The sequence below is a fragment of the Heterocephalus glaber genome, unplaced genomic scaffold (assembly GCF_053883595.1).
Source record: "Heterocephalus glaber isolate CG9 unplaced genomic scaffold, H.glaber_assembly_v1.0 deba00000347, whole genome shotgun sequence".
NCBI lineage: Eukaryota > Metazoa > Chordata > Mammalia > Rodentia > Bathyergidae > Heterocephalus > Heterocephalus glaber.
The window spans coordinates 48,449,670-48,465,972 of NW_028258143.1; the positions used below are offsets into that span (position 1 = coordinate 48,449,670).

General features: G+C 41.9%; 1 long non-coding RNA gene and 1 pseudogene across 1 annotated transcript; both read right to left on the minus strand.

Moving 5' to 3' along the window:
• Positions 1-5,790: 5,790 nt before the first annotated feature.
• Positions 5,791-7,487, minus strand: LOC101712907 (dnaJ homolog subfamily C member 21-like; annotated as a pseudogene).
• A 174-nt stretch (positions 7,488-7,661) lies between these two features.
• LOC147829950 (uncharacterized) lies at positions 7,662-13,705 on the minus strand. Its single transcript, XR_015446863.1, has 3 exons — positions 13,474-13,705; positions 12,100-12,163; positions 7,662-10,126 (listed from the first exon to the last, which is right to left on the minus strand). It is a non-coding gene; the product is annotated as an uncharacterized LOC147829950 (long non-coding RNA).
• Positions 13,706-16,303: the final 2,598 nt, after the last annotated feature.

Below are 16,303 nucleotides of genomic sequence, written 5' to 3' on the forward strand. Positions count from 1 at the left end.
GTGCATAGATATTTATGATTGTCATCTCTTCCTGTTGGATTGTTCCCTTTACAAGGATGTAGTGTCCTTCATCTCTCTTAATCAGCGTTGGTTTGAAATCTACTTGATCTGCCAAGAGGATAGCTACTCTTGCTTTTTTTCGGGTTCCTGTCACATGGAGTATTGTTTTCCACCCTTTAACTTTCAATCTATGAGTTTCCTTTTGAATGAAGTGTGTTTCTTGAATGCAGCATATTGTTGGATTTTGCTTCTTGACCCATTCTGCCAGTCTATTTCTTTTGATTGGTGAATTGAGACCATTAACATTCATGGTTATAACTGAAACGTATTGACTTGTCATTGCCATGACTTTTTCTTTTTGTTGCGTTCTCCCCCATTACATTTAATTTCTTGTCATGCCAGATGGGTTCATTCTGCTTTGCTTCCTGGGGTTGTGATCCTCAATGTCTGTTCCTAGGATATTGTGTAAAATTCTTTGGAGTGCTGGTTTGGTATTCATGAATTTCCTAAGGTGCTCTTTGTCATAAAAGTATCTTATTTCTCCATCCATTTTGAAAGATAGTTTTTCAGGGTACATCAATCTGGGTTGGAGACTGTTCTCTTTTAGGGCTTGGAATATGTCACTCCAAGCTCTTCTTGCCTTGATGGTTTGTGTTGAGAAGTCTGCTGTGATTCTGATGGGCTTTCCTTTGTATGTGATTTGTTTCTTTTCTCTGACTGCTTGGAGAACTTTGTTCTTCTATTGTGTTTCTGGAATCTTAACAATTATATGCCTATGTGTAGATTTTTTTTTTGATCAAGGCTATTTGGAGTCCTATATGCCTCACTTATCTGTATGTCAAGCTCTTTTCCCCTGCTTGGGAAGTTTTCTGCCATTATTTCTGTGAAGAGATTTTTTTATGTCATCTCCACTCTCTCCTGTTTCTTCATTGAGCCCAATCAGTCTTAGGTTATTCTTCTTTGCATCATCTAGCAGCTGCTGGATTGATTTCTCATGTTCTCTTATAATTTTGAAGCCATTTTTCTTTTCCTGGTCACTAACTGCAATCTTATCTTCTATATCTGAAATTCTGTCCTCACACTGGCTCATTCTGCTATGTAGATTTTCAATGGAGTCTTTCATGTCCTGGAAATCTATTTGCATCTGTTTTATGGATTCCATTTGTTTCTTATGTTGGGATTCCATCATATTCCTGAGCTCCTCTCTAGATTTATTAATCATGTCTTGCACTAGGGGTGCAATTTCTCCTGTTATCTGAGAAATTATTTCTGATTTCATTTTTTCCAGATCCCCTTTTGTTGCCAGTTCAGTGGGTCCAGGTGTTTGAGTATCAGAGTGTTCCCTCTCATTTCCCTTTGGGGTTGCTGCAGGTGATCTGGAAGTCTGGTTTTGAGACTTTTTACATGTTTTCTCATTTCAACTGGGCCAGGGGGCTGTTAGCGCCTGCCCGGATAACCTCCTCTGAGCTGGGAGAGGTGGGACAGGGGCTGGGAGCAGTGGTAGGGATGGTGACCCAAAAGCCCTTTCCTGTGGGCTGGGAGTAGCGGGAGGGATGGTGGCCGGGAAGCCCCTTCCTCTGGACCAGGAGTAGTGGGATGGCGGCTCAGAAGCCCCTACCCTGGGCCAGGAGCGGTGGGACAGAAGGTGGCCCAAAAGCCCTTTCCTCTGGGCTGGGAGCAGCGGGAGGGATGGTGACCAGGAAGCCCCTTCCTCTGGACCAGGAGCAGTGCGATGGCAGCTCAGAAGCCACTACCTCCAGGCCGGGAGCAGTGGGACTCAGTACCTTGATCTGGTGGTCTGGTGTCCTCTGCGTCTTTGTAGTGTGGAACCAGGTGGCTGCCTGTCTGCAGCAGGATGATTTGGCATCTTCCGTGAGACTGGGGACCTCAGTAGGGTGTGCACAGACCTGCCTGTCTTCAGCAGGCTGATTTGGCATGTTCTGTGCCACTCGGGACCTTGGTAGGGCATGGGCAGACCTGCTGGTCTGCAGCGGGGTGATTTGGCATCTTCCATGCAACTCGGGACCTCAGTGGGGCATGCACAGACCTGCCTGTCTGCAGCAGGCTGATTTGGCATGTTCCGTGCGACTGGAGACCTCCATAAGCCGTGGGCAGACCTGCCTGTCTGCAGCAGGGTGATTCCAGTTGGTACGTTTTTAATTACATTTTCAATTTCATTGATTGATATTGGGTTGTTTAGAATTTTTAGGTCTTCTTTGTTTAACTTTGGTAATTCTTATGTATCTAGGAATCTGTCCATTTCTTCTGTGTTTTCCATCTTATTGGCGTATAGATTCTGGAAGTAGGTATTGATGATCCTCTGGATTTCTGCTGGGTCCATTGTAATTTCGCCCTTTTCATTCCTAATTGCATGGATTTGGACCTTTTCTTTCCTTTTGTTTTTAAATAAGGTTAGCTAAAGGTTTGTCAATATTGTTTATTTTTTCAAAGAACCAATTCTGGGCTTCATTAATTTTTTTGTATCATTCTCTTAGTCTCCATTGCATTGATTTCTGCTCTGATCTTTATAATCTCCTCCCTTGTGTGAGCTTTGGGTTTGTCCTGCTCTTCTTTTTGTAGAAGCTTGAGGTTCAGCATTAGGTTGTTTAATTGGTCTCACTCTGTTTTCCTAACATGACTATTCACTGCTATGAATTTCCCTTGTAAGACTGCTTTCATTGTGTCCCATAGATTCTGATATGTTGTATTGGCTTTGTCATTTAATTGTAGGAACCATCTTATTTCTTCTTTCTCATTTCCTCTGTGACCCATTGGTTATTCAGAAGTGTGTTGTTCAATTTCCACATGTTTATGAAATTCTTGAAGTTTCTTTTGCTATTGATCTCCAATTTCATCAGACTATGGTCTGATAATATACAGGGGGTAACTTCAATTCCTTTTCACTTACTTGAGCATGTTCTATGGCCAACAATGTGGTCTATTTTGGAGAACGACCCCTGTACAGGTGAAAAGAATGTGTATTCTGATTTTGTGGGTGGAACACTCTACCAACATCTGTAAAGTTCATTTGTTCCAGAGTTTTATTGAGTTCTAGTATTTTCTTGTTTTATTTTTGTCTAATTGATCTATCTACTTGTGACGGTGGGGTGTTGAGGTCCCCACTACAATTGTATTAGTGGTTGTTACATTTTCCATGTCCATTAGTATTTGTTTTATATAGTTGGGCACACTAGTGTTTGGTGGATAGATATTTATGATTGTCATCTCTTTCTCTTGGATTGTTCCCTTTACAAGGAAGTAGTGTCCTTCTTTGTCCCTCTTAAATGGTGTTGGTTGGAAATTCATTTTATCTGCAAGTAGGATAACTACTCCTGCTTTTTGGGGGGTTCCTACAGCATTGCCTTCCACCCTTTAACTTTCAGTCTATGAGTTTTTTTTAATTAAGTGTGTTTCTTACATGCAACATATTGTTGGATCTTGCTTCTTGACCCATTCTGCCGGTCTATTTCTTTTGATTGATGAATTGAGACCATTACCATTGATGGGTATAACTGATATGTATTGACTTATCCTTGACTTTTTCTTTTTGTTGGATTCTCTCCCTTTGCATTTCTTGTCGTGCCTGATGGATTCATTCTGCTGGGCTTCCTGGGGTTGTGATCCTCATTATCTTCTCCTAGGATATTGCTTAAAATTCTTTGGAGTACTGATTTCATATTCATGAAGTTCCTAAGGTGCTCTTTGTCATGAAAGTATCTTATTTCTCCATCAATTTTGAAACATAGTTTTGCAGTGTACATCAATCTGGGTTGGAGGTTGTTTTCTCTTAGGGTTTGAAATACGTCACTCCAAGCTCTTCTTGCCTTGTGGGTTTGTTCTAAGAAGTCTGTTGTGATTCTGATGGGCTTTTTTGTATGTGATTTGTTTCTTTTCTCTAACTGCTTGTAGAATTTTGTTCTTCTATTGGATTTCTGGAATCTTAACTATTATATGCCTATGTGGAGACTTTTTTTTATCATGGCTAGTTGGAGTCTTGTATGCCTCACTTATTTGCATGTCAAGTTCTTTTCCCCTGCTTGGGAAGTTTTCTGCCACCACTTCTGTGAATAATTTTTATATGTCGTCTGCACTCTCTCTGGTTTCTTCATTGACTCCAATCAGTCTTATGTTATTCTTCTTTGAATCGTCTAGCAGCTGCTTGTTTGATTTCTTGTGGTCCCTTACTATTTTTGAGAAATTTTCCTTTTCCTGGTCACTAATTGCAATCTCATCTTCTATATCTGAAATTCTATTCTCACACTCACTCATTTTGCTGTGTAAACCTTCCATGGAGGTTTTAATCTCCTGCAAATCTGTTTGCGTCTGTTTTATGGATTCCATTCATTTCCTATGTTGGGCTTCCATCATGTTCCTCAGTTGTTTATTTTTTTATCTGTATCTGCTCTAGATTTATTAATCATATCTTGCACTATAGGCACAATTTCTGTTGTTATCTGAGAAATTATTTCTGATCTCATTTTTTCCAGATCCTCTTTCATTCCCAGTTCGGGGAGTCCAGGTGGCTGAGTATCAGATTGTTCCATCTAGTTGCCCTTTGGGGTTACCTTAGGTGATCTGGAAGTCTGGTTTTGAGACTTGTTTATGTGCCTTCTCATTTCAACAGATGGAGCCTGCTGAGCCTGTGGTGAGGCAACTTTTTGCTCACCTAGTGGTCTTCAATTCTCAGCAAGCCATGGAGCAGCCTTTTCTCTGTTGCTCACCACTACACCAATTCCTGAGCTCAGTATGGTGGCCTTCTGGATCCCTGCATTGCCCTGTTTTCCAGGTAGGGTTCTGGCTGGGGACTGTGCACACTTGGGATGGTATCTAGGCATGCCTCTGGCTAGGGTCTGCCCCCCTATCTTGCTGTTATCTTGTGGGGCCTTTGGCTGAGGCCTGAGCACCCCAGTCACTGGTGTCTGAGTGGATTTCTGGCTAGGGTCTGTGCCCACTTACCAATGGTATCAGGGCAGGCCTCTGGCTGTTGCTTGTGTACCTGTGGAGCTCTTTTCCTAGCATCTTTTTGGCTCAGGCTTGTGGGCCCAAGTGGCTGGGGTTGGGGCAGGCCCCTGGTTGGAAGTACCTGGAGCTGCTCTGGTGCACATCAACTTCTCATTGGGATCTGGGCGCACTTATTGATGGTATCTTGCTGTGTAACTTTAAGTACCCCATATCTAGCAGCTTCAAACATAAACACAGTCTCAGAGTTTATGTGGGTCAGGAACTTAGCTGGTGGTAGTAGCTCAAAGACTCCCAAGAGACTGCCGCTAGGGTGTTGAGCTCTGGTCATCTGTGAGCCCTAGGTGCTGACTACTCAGGGACTTGGATACCAGGAAGTAGATATCTTTGGCTTTCTTGCAGGATGGCTACCACACAAGGCTTGTCAGAACTACCACTAGAGGAATACACTCCAGTCTGTCGTGAACCTTACCTTGAAAGTGAACCTTACCTTGAAAGTGTTGTGAACCTTACCAATAAACCGTTGGGTGCTCATTGGTCTGATGATTCCTTCTTTCTCACTCATGTTTTTTTTTTAATGTGTTAAAATAATTTAATTTCCCTGTACATTTCTGTCTACATGAGAAATCAAGATATGCACTTTACAATATTTACCTGTTTTGAGACATTCAAGTCAATTCAGATGGCAAAAGTAGAATTCAATCACTGGTGAAATGTTTAAAAAAATATATTAAACAAAAAAGTATCTTTACAAGTTAAAAAATAATCTTCCACAGTGCAATAAATTGCAAATCACTGAAATTGTAACCCTTTAGATGATTTCAGTTCAGTTTTTGGTCTCAAAATGTGGACACAGTAAGCAAAAAAGTGTTGGCAGATTTCTATCTGTTTTTACGTTTTTCTTTCTTGCTTCAACTACTGGTTACACTGTTTAAAGATGATGATGAAGGTGCTCTTGCATGACCTGTGGCCTTGAGATGGTCAAAAAGTTTATTCCAGGATGGAAACTCACTATAGCAGGTTGTACAGCTGATAAGAACATCACTCTGTACTTGTGGTTCAGTAGGTACTTTGACAGATTTTTTCATATCTTTGGTTTTCTTTCCTTTGGATTTAGCAATACTTTTAGCTTCACTTTTTGGATCACCACATGGTTCAATGGTCTTTGTGACACTGACATTTTCTAGAGGACTATCTTCTAATTCTTTGGCATTGTCTTGATTTAAGTTGGTATCTTCTAGATCAACCTTCTCTCCTTCTCCAGTTCCACTTTCATTGAAACTGTCATCATAATTCTGTGGTGGCTTCTGTTTCTTTTTCTTCTGTTTTTTAGGAAGCTTTTGTTTTAGTGTGTCTTCCATTTCTTCCTCTGAATTGGTATTCAATAGATTTTCATCTACTTGAGATCCTGAAAAATTCTCTTCCTCCTCCTCCAACTGTTGTTTCAACAAGGCAACCATTTCCCGGTGTTTCTTTGACTTTTCATGATTCTTCATGGCTTTTTCTGTCTTGAAAGATTTATCACATGCTGGACAGTAAAGGTTATCATAAAACTCAACTTCCTCAGCCTCATTTTCATCTGATCCATCTCCAAACTCCTTGTCATACTGCGCCTCCATCTCCTGGAGCTCCTTCTCCATACTGGCCATGGTCATCCAGCTTTGTTCTCTGTACTGCTCCGCCAGTTTGGCCTGCTTGAGCTTCTGCTGCCACCTCATCTCCTCGGCCTTCCTGGCCTTCTCAGCATTCTGTTCCTCTACAAGCTTCTGATGAGCCAGCACTCTCTTATCTCTTTTACAAATAAAAGCTACCAGCTGACGCACAAGCTCATTCTTCTCTTTTCTGGCTTTGTCTCGAATTTTTTTGTGTTCTTTTTCCATGGCTCGCTTTTCTCAGCGGTTTGATGCTTGCCATGTATCATATTCTTTCATCCAGGTGAAGTTCTTTTGAGTACAAAAACTCTGCCAATAAGTGTAGAAAGGGTGGACTACTGTATCATAGGCCCTCTGGGAGTCTCTGAAAGTTGGAAAAGCTTCAACATCCTCCTCTAGTACAGATTCTAGTTCTTACTTTGCAATCCGTTCAAAAACATTACTATACACTCTGTAAAAGCCCTTTTCATCATCTCCATAACTAGAATAACAGGTAACAGTGAAATAGTGAAGCAAATTTAAGCTGCCATCTTGATATTCTCCATCAAGCCCTCCTTTAAGTAAGGCCTCTCTATGATTATCATATCATGCTCTTTCTTGAGGGTCACGCAACACATCATATGCTGCTTGGATTAACTTAAATTGTTCAGCTGCTTCTGCAGCGTTATCCAAATTTTTTTTTTTTTTTTTTGTACTAGGGATCGAACTCGGGGGCGGGGGGAGGCAGGCAGTGGAACCACTGAGCTAAATCCCTGGCCCAGCGTTATCCAAATTTTTATCCGGGTGCCATTTCAGGGCCAGTGTCCAATAGGCCTTCTTGAGCTCCTCCTAGCTGGCGTCGCGCCGCACCCCCAGGGCCTCGTAGTGACACTTCATCACCGCACCGGGTCGGACGGGGGTCTGCAGCCGGGGCCCAGCCGGAAAGGCGGCGGCGCCGGCTGTGCCCTCCTCCAGGGGGAGCCGGGCGCCCGCACCCGGACAGCCAAAGAGCACGGCGGCGGCGATGGCGACCCCGGCGCTGGGCAGCGGAGGCGCGCGGCCTCACTCACGTTTTTAACACCCATCCTTTTCTAACCTGGATGTGGCTCTATATAAAATGGTGGCGTTGCTTTTATGTGATGAACAGATCCTTCTCTCCTCATCGGTGATGGTATTCTATGGCTACAGTATGCCTCTAGATTCTTTGCAACCAAAATGTACTTGTTCTTTCTTTTGTTAAAGTGGCAAAGCTAATCCCTGTTTCTGATTAATAGGTACTAATACACTGATGTCTTAATACCACTCAGTAAGAGGAGTCATTTTAAGGAATATCATGAAGACGGACAGAAGAATTAGGTAACTGTGTTCAGATGCCCTTTCCTGTATCAGGCTTGCTGTCTCTTGCCCAAATGCTTTAAATTCCTTTGCTTCATCTATAGAATAAGGCTAATCAGAGTATATGGTGACCCTTAGTCAAGCAGGATGCAACAAAACTCCATGCAGGACAAGTGACACAGGAAGATGTGGGGCTCAGGAGTATAGAACAGCGCCAGAACAAGAATTTTCTCCTATGAAGAGGAAGGGTACCCTGGAGGACTGGCATGCCTCCTCCCACAACTAAAATGACACAAAGGCATTGAGCCTACAACTCTGGGGTTCTTTGACATGGTGGATTTTCTTTTTGTTCAAAGTGGTGTCCTTTTCTATGGTAGGGGCAAAAACAAATACTGAAAAGTCAAATTCTTTTATGTCTTATGTATGCATATTTGGTAGTTTGATTACTATTTAACCTTATAGATAGGCTTTTTTTCATAATCCTTGATAATGCCACGGGCTGAGCAATCCTTCTGTCATCACAAAGTTGGAGTGAAGAAGGTGTAGTTGTAGAGGTAAGGGATCAGGACACAGAGATTTATCTTGGGAACATGTTAATTCCTAAAGAAACTCAGTGGGGCAAGACCCACTGTGGATGACTGCTTATGGCAAGGGTCCAAAAACCCACTGAGGCCGTTGGAAGCAGAGACTACACTCTGTCATTTGAAGGAGTTTGGGAACCAAAGAGGAAATATTAAGGAGCTGAGGGAAGCAAAATGAAGAAACTGGTAGAGATCTCAAATTTAGATGTATCTGGAATTAGGCGAGAGGAAATGGAATTATGCAAGGAAAAACAAAGAGAAGTCAGAGTATCAACACAGAATAAAGAAGAGTAAGGAGTGAGCCCAAAAGCAAATGGATAGTCTATGGCTTAGAACAGAGAAGGTAGGAGGGTAGGTCATAGGGTGAGAAAAGCAACCAGTTCTGGCATGCACCAGCCAGATCATCCTGATTTGGGGCCTCTGCTGCTTGAAATACCTGTACTCACCCTACCTAGGTAGTAGGGAAGGTTTAAAAGTGTGGCCACATGGAAGAGGGAAAGGAAGAAGTTTAGAAGGGAAAATTTTTGGACTCCAAATGCTGCCTTGGGTAGACAGTTTCCTGCTCTCCCTGGTGTAGTTCTGGCCCTGGCTGCCCCTTGTGTTTCCACTAACTATTACGTCAGTTCAGTTCCTGACCTGGCTGGAGTTTTAGGCATGACATCATGCTAATACTTCTGTCACCAAGGGATTCTGGAAATATTTATTTATAACTCCCACAGATGGAACATAAAATCAATAAGCATTAGGCTTTGTCACACGCTCTGAAAATGTCACCCACCATTGGAAGTATGTAGAGAACTTATCTTTTATTATTTTTTAAAACAACTGAAAAAGTTAGAATAGGGTATTCTAATTAGATGATATTAAATAATAGTTATTAATTTTTCTATTTGTGTCCATGATATTGTGGTTACATCAGAAAATGTGATTGCTGCTTTGAGTTCTAAAGACGTAGTCTGATATCTGCTGCAATTTCATTAGAGGACCCCTATTTTGTAGAAACTTTGATCTGCAAATTCTTTCCTGTGAAGCAGATACCGTGTATCTGACACTCTCCATGCTGGGCACAGTGCTCACCCTTGCTGCCCTCTTCTTTCCCTCCCTCACTCTCTGACTGGATCTTTTATCAGTCTTGTAACTTCTACATTGTTATTTAATGATCACCTTGTCTTGTCCCTTGGAACTGAAATGGGGCCCTATAATTCCGGCTTTAGCATTTTGCTTCCTTCCTCAGCTATAACATGAGCTCTGTTTTTTGCTATGTTATATGAAACTTCCTAATAGAACTCTTTCATCTTGATGATTTCCTGGTTCAGTGTGTGTAAGTGTGTGTGTGTGTGTGTGTGTGTGTGTTGTGTCCTTATCACATTTGGCAAAAATATGAGCTGAGATACTCACATTGGTAACCATATTGCCTTCCCTAAATTCTGTCTGAAACTCTGAAACATGTCAGCTCTTCTTTTCCTATTTCAAAAATTCATGTTTCACTTTGGACCACCCAAAAGATTTATTTTTTATCTGAAAGATGAATCCTATACTTAACATTGGTTAGGCAGAAATTACTGACATGAACTGAATCCATTGAATGATCGCACTTATCCTGGCTTGGCAGTGCAGTGCCTACAAGAACAGAAACAGACATGTATCAGTGGAACAGAATAGAGGATGCAGAAAAACATCAGATACAGTCAGCCATTGATCTTTGAAAAGGGGACCAAAAACATACGTTGAAGGAAAGATAAACTCTTTAACAAATGATGCTGGGAAAACTGGCTATCCACATGGAGAAGACTGACTCTAGATCCATTTCTCTCACTATGTATTAAACTAAAATCAAAATGAATCAAAGATCTAAATGTTAAAACAGAAACACATAATCTGCTGGAAGATAAAATAGGCAAAAGTCTTGAAGACACAGGCATAGGCAAGGACTTTCTGAACAGAATCCCAATGGCACAAGAAATAACATGAATGGATTCAACAAATGGAATCATAAAAATTAAAGTTTGTGCACAGCAAAGAACACAACCAACAGAGCCAAGAGATAACCTACAGAATGGAAAAAAATGTATACCAGCTACTTCTCAGGCAGAGGACTAATATCTACACTATATAAAGAACTCAAAAAATTTAGACCCCCCCCAAAATAAAAGATCCAGTCAAAAAATGAGCAACTGAAATGAACAGACACTTCTCAAAAGAAGTACAAATGGCCAATAAATATATGAAAAAAAATGTTCAACATTGCTGGCTATTAGAGAAACGCAAATTAAAACAGCACTGAGATTTTTACTCTAGAACAAATGGCTGCTGGGGATTTAGCTCAGTGGTTCTGCCGCCTGCCTCATAAGCACAAGGATCCAAGTTCGATCCCCCGTACAAAAAAAAAGACTTTAGAATGAATGGCTATCATGAAGAAATCAAATAATAACAAATGCTGGTGAGGGTGTGGGGGGGAAGGAACCCTTCTCCATTGTTGGTGAGAATGTAAACTAGTACAGCCACTATGGGAATCAGTATAAAGATTCTTCAAAAAACTAAAACTAGAAATTCCATTTAATCCAGCTCTTCCATTTCTAGATATCTTCCCCAAAAAGTTTAAGACATCATATTACAGTGAAACATGCATACCCCTGTTTATAGCAGTACAACTCACAGTAGCTAAATCTTAGAGGCAGCAATATGCCCACCTTAGCATGCTGAGTACTTTGAGTTGAGATTAGGACAGCCTGAGAAGCAAATTCTGTCCGACCTTCTCTTGCCCCTCTGTCTCCCCACGCCTTTTCCTCCCCCAGTGAAGGCCATAGAAATCAGAATTCTTTTTCCCCAAGGTAGGTCACAGAACATGGAGCTGCTCATTTGCTTAGAAGAGTCATTCTCTCTCTCTCCCTTCTCCCTTTGGCCTGTCATTCCAGGGAGGTCCTGCTGGAGAGCCCAGGAGGAAGGGATGCTACATGGACAGCCAAGGTGACTATGAGCTACAGGGCTTGCTGAGTTTGCCCTCAGTCTGTTACTTTAGAGCTCAACCTTTTGTCTGATCATACTTCTATGCGGCAAGGCCATCTTCATCAAACCTAAGAATAAAAACACATAGTTTTCCTAGGTCTTCATTTCTGAAGGCTCCCATGTCACATGTAAGTTTGATTAAATAAACCCGATGTATTTTTTTTCTTATCCTGTCTGCTGTTATCGGAGTATTGGCTGTGACTCTCACGATGGGTGAGAAAATGTATTACATCTTTCACCCCTATTATAAACACAAGTGCATTTGGGAATAAGCCCTAATATCTTTAGGAGCTTGTCTTAGTCACTTTCCCCATCGCTGGGACACAATGCCTGATACCCACAATTTAAAAGAGGAGAGGATTATTTTGGCTCAGGTTACAGTTCATGGTTGGCTGGCTCCCACACAGAATTGCCCTGGCACAAGGGCATAGGAGAGGAAAAGCTGCTCACATCATGGTGACCAGGAAGCAGAGAGAGGAGGAAGGAGCCAGGGAGGGAAATACACCCTGACTTAGTCACTTTCTCCTCACTGAGACACAATACCCAACACCCACAACTTAAAAGAGGAAAGTTTTATTTTGGCTCACAGTTTGTAGAGGTTTCAGTCCATAGTTGGCTGGCTCCAAGGCAGGGCAGCATGGCAGAGGGGCACTGCAGAGGAAAAGTACCTTCACAGCATGGCAGCAGGAGGCAGAGACGGAAGAAAGAAGGCAGGAAGAGACAAACTCTTCCAGGCCACACCCCATGACCCACCTCTTCTGATCAGACCCCACCTCCATCTTTTAAACCTGTGAAAAGCATCCCTAGTTCACAGGCTGTGCAAAATGCACCCATCAATCCAATCCCACTGGACACTGTTTGCCAATCCCTGTTCTCAGGAGTATGAGCAAGGGGTGGACAAAGGAAGCTACAGTCTGCTTCCTTTGGCTGAAGGTGATAGAAGTTTTGTCGGAGAGTAGAGATATGACTGACAAATGTATTGAGGACTCTATTCCGCAGAGCTTTGGATGCCAGTGTAAGCTCATCAGGCAGTAGAGAGAAGATGAAGGCTTCCAGGTAAGGAAACTGACAGAGCTTCAGCTTAGGAAGATTAATTTGATGAGAGCACAGAAGATGGGATAGACTGGGGAAGATGAAGGGAGTGCACAGGGAAAAACAGAGGCCTTTAAATTAGGATGATTGCTGTGGTAATCGAAAGATGGAGACAGAAGGGAGGGATCTGGTCCCTTTTTATTAAAAAAAAGAAGTAAGTGGCCGGGGATTTGGCTCAGTGGTTTCGCCGCCTGCTGTGCAAGCGCAAGGACCCGAGTTCGATCCCCGGTACCAAAAAAAAAAAAAAAAAAAAAAGAAGTAAGCAGGAATATTGTTATGGAGAGCACATTTTCATAAATAAAGCCTGGCATAGAAATGCAGGGTTTAGTGGAGCCCAATGAATCATGAATACAATCAGTGGTAAAACAAGATTTCATGATGTCAAGTTTTACTCCACAAACTGGAGTTCTGATTCTTGGGTTCCTGGATGCAGCAACATAAATTCCGAGCAAATAGGTATCTGACCTAGAGAGAGTCTAAGATTCTGTATCTGATGGTGAGCCAGTATTTATTTATTTAAGACTATTTTTGTCATCAGAAATGATGTCTCAGAAGGACAGACAAGAGTCATGAGTGGAAACAAAGTTTGGAGGAGCCAGCAATTCTAATGCATTTCTTAAACCCGAAGAAGGAAAAAACTGAAGTTAGCATTACTGGGATTAATCCACAAAGTAAAAAATTTAAATTATCTTTTGTAAAACTGCACAAAGAATGAATACAAATTAGAAACCCACAAGACATTTTATCTTCAAAGGACAATCTAACAATCTCAAGCTTTCTTATTGTTGTTGGGGCTCAGAAAATGACACCCCAAAGTATGATGCTTCCCTATGCTGAAAGCTTTAAAGTAAAGGAGAAGCAAGTCTTACCGTTTCTCTCCCACACGCACTCCCACAGTTTCCCCACACCCACCCCTTGCTCTCAAAGCCAGGAAGGGGCTCTCTTTGAAGTTTTCCTAGGCACTGAAGGGCTGGGTCCTCCAGAAGATTAACTCACAGAAAGAGAACAGACTTCACAGCCGACTCACAGCCCAGGTGAACTTTGTCCTGAGCTATTCTGACCATTTTTCAGACCCATTCATCTCCCTTAGAAATCATTAACTCTTTTCCTACAATTGCCCAGAGCCCCAACTTTCCTCTTCCCTATGAAAAGAGTATTTAGGGCTCAATCATTTGGCCCTTCTTTGAGTTTCATACACTCCCTGTGATTTCCATGCATTTGCACATTTATAAATGTATAAGCCTTTTCTCCTGTTGATCTGTCAGCTTCTTTTATACTCTCAAATTACTGAGCCCTCAGGGGGTGGAAAGTTCCTCAGCCCTACATAGTCATCAGGATTTTCCCCTCTATAAAGAACAGAAACTAAATGTCAATATTGTTCCATCACCTACAATAAACGCCTGTGGACACTCCTTTATACAACTTCAACTCGGCTTTGAACCAGACAGCACCTGGAGAATGTACTTCATCACTAGCAGAAAGAACTTCGAGGGACTATGGGGTGATGGATTAAGGGAGAGCCCTAAACCTATATAAATGTAATAGTGAAAATAGTTCTATTGAAAAGATAAATAGAAACTAGGAAGTGCTCTGAACATTCTGGTATATATTTGAAATCTTTTTCTACAAGCCAGAAATGATTGAATGTTCAGGACATAAACATAAGTGTTCAGAGCAGTTTTCTAGAAGATTCTGAATGACTACTGGTTGTTGTGGTCAGGATCTATAAACACTGGTAGATTGCTGCCCTTATGAGCCTCTTGGGCAGAAGATTTAAAACATTTTCTTAGGCAGACTAAGCAACTTCTTATTGCCATCTGCACTGAGTAGTTTTAAATTTCATTTAGTAAAAACAGCTTCCTTTCATACACCAAAAAAATGTAGCATAACTTTAAATATGATTAGCCCATATAGCCTAGATAGCTAAAAATAGCAAATTTTAAAAAACAAACATGTTTTTCCTGTCTCTGTGAATTTGTAGCAACATTCCAAACTCCAAGTGCAAATTCTCAAAGATTTATGCCTTTTTTCAAGAAACAGTCACACTCCTTGCAGTGATTAAGATATGGTGCATTATATGTAATGACTGATGGGGGAAATTTTGTGCTTATAACCTATTGGGTAAAATTCCCAAGAATCTTCCTTATTCTCTTTTTTTTCAAAGAAATTCCTTGCAAAGTAGTACATTCATTATTCTCTGTTAAGTACACTTGGCCACCAATTACATGAAAATGCATTATAAAAATAATTGCTTTTCATCCTCATTAACCAACTATTAGGAAGAAAAATGATGGAAAATCATTCATCATTTTATTAAGTCTACAACAGCATTTCTAATAAATCCTCTTATCAAATTACATATAGAAAAGCATTTTCCTTCCTATTTTCTAGTGAATTAGGCAGCACTTCAACAATAAGATAGATATTCCTGTTAGGAGCACATGACAGCATTTCCCGTGAAATACGAGCTCTTCAGCATCCAGGGGGAAATTACGTCTCACCTTCCCACTCTTTCTTCTCACTGGCTTTGTAGAAGAGTTAATTGAACCTGGCACTCCCTCCTAGCTTTTCTGCGCGATATGCACTACTTATTCATTTTTGAGTAATTGCAGAGAAGCAAGCACATCCTTTAGATCACGTGTGTTACACACAGGAAAGGAAAGGAAGTGATTTCAGACCGCTCCACAAACCCACAGGAACAGCCCAGGACCTAGAGAAGACGCATGCCTGTGGCTCTGTTCCCACCCCTGTGCTCAGTGGGTGCCTGCTGGGTCTTACTTCCCCACCCCTATTCCTCACCTGTTGCTACAGCCCGGCCTCACTTCCTGACAAGAGTCTTTATCCGGGTGCTTACCTGACGGACAGTGCCCTCACACTTCCTACAGGGTTGGTGTAACAAGGTGTATCAAAACTTTGGGAGTGGACTAACAACACAGAGTTTATGGAAACAGGGCTGCAGTTTGGTAAGTTTTTCAGCTGTTTTTGTTGGTTGGTTTGTTTGTTTTTGATGGGGTTTTTTATTTTTGATGGATCCAACTCAGGGCCTCACACCAACTATCTATCGTATGCAAGCGCGGTACCGCTTGACGCCATTCCCACCCCCACCCCCCAGCTGCCTTTTCAACCCAGTAGAGGTAAAATAAAATCTGCTCAAATCAATACAATCTAGTCATGGCCTTCTGTGCAAAAGGCAGAGAGGACCCAAGCCTGCACAGGACAAGCTGCCAAGAGGCTCACTGGAAAAGGCCCATCTGAGCCCAAAGCTGGTAGAGGCCACCTGAAGAAGGTAGCTGCTGACACAGTGCTGGGAGCCACTGTTTTAGTCAGCTGTCTCATTGCTGGGACAAAATACCTGATACCCTCAACTTAAAGGAGGAAGTGGTTTATTTGGCTCTTGGTTTCAAAAGTTCCAGTCCATGGAAGAGCAGTGGATTAATCCACTGATTAAGTATAGCATCTCTATGATTCCGTCACCTCCCTGGGAATTTCTTAATTTAGTCAAGTTGTCAATCAAGTTTAACTGACAGCCATAGGATTTGCATGGGCAGAGAGGGCGATCCCTGGAAAGTAGGATTGTATGGGGACAAGTTGAGCTGGCAACATGAGAAGCACTTGGGGAGGGCTGGTACAAGAAGTTCAGCTGCAGCAGTGAGCTAACAATCTCAAAATCACCTGGAGGGCTTTTAAAAGCCTAAGTAA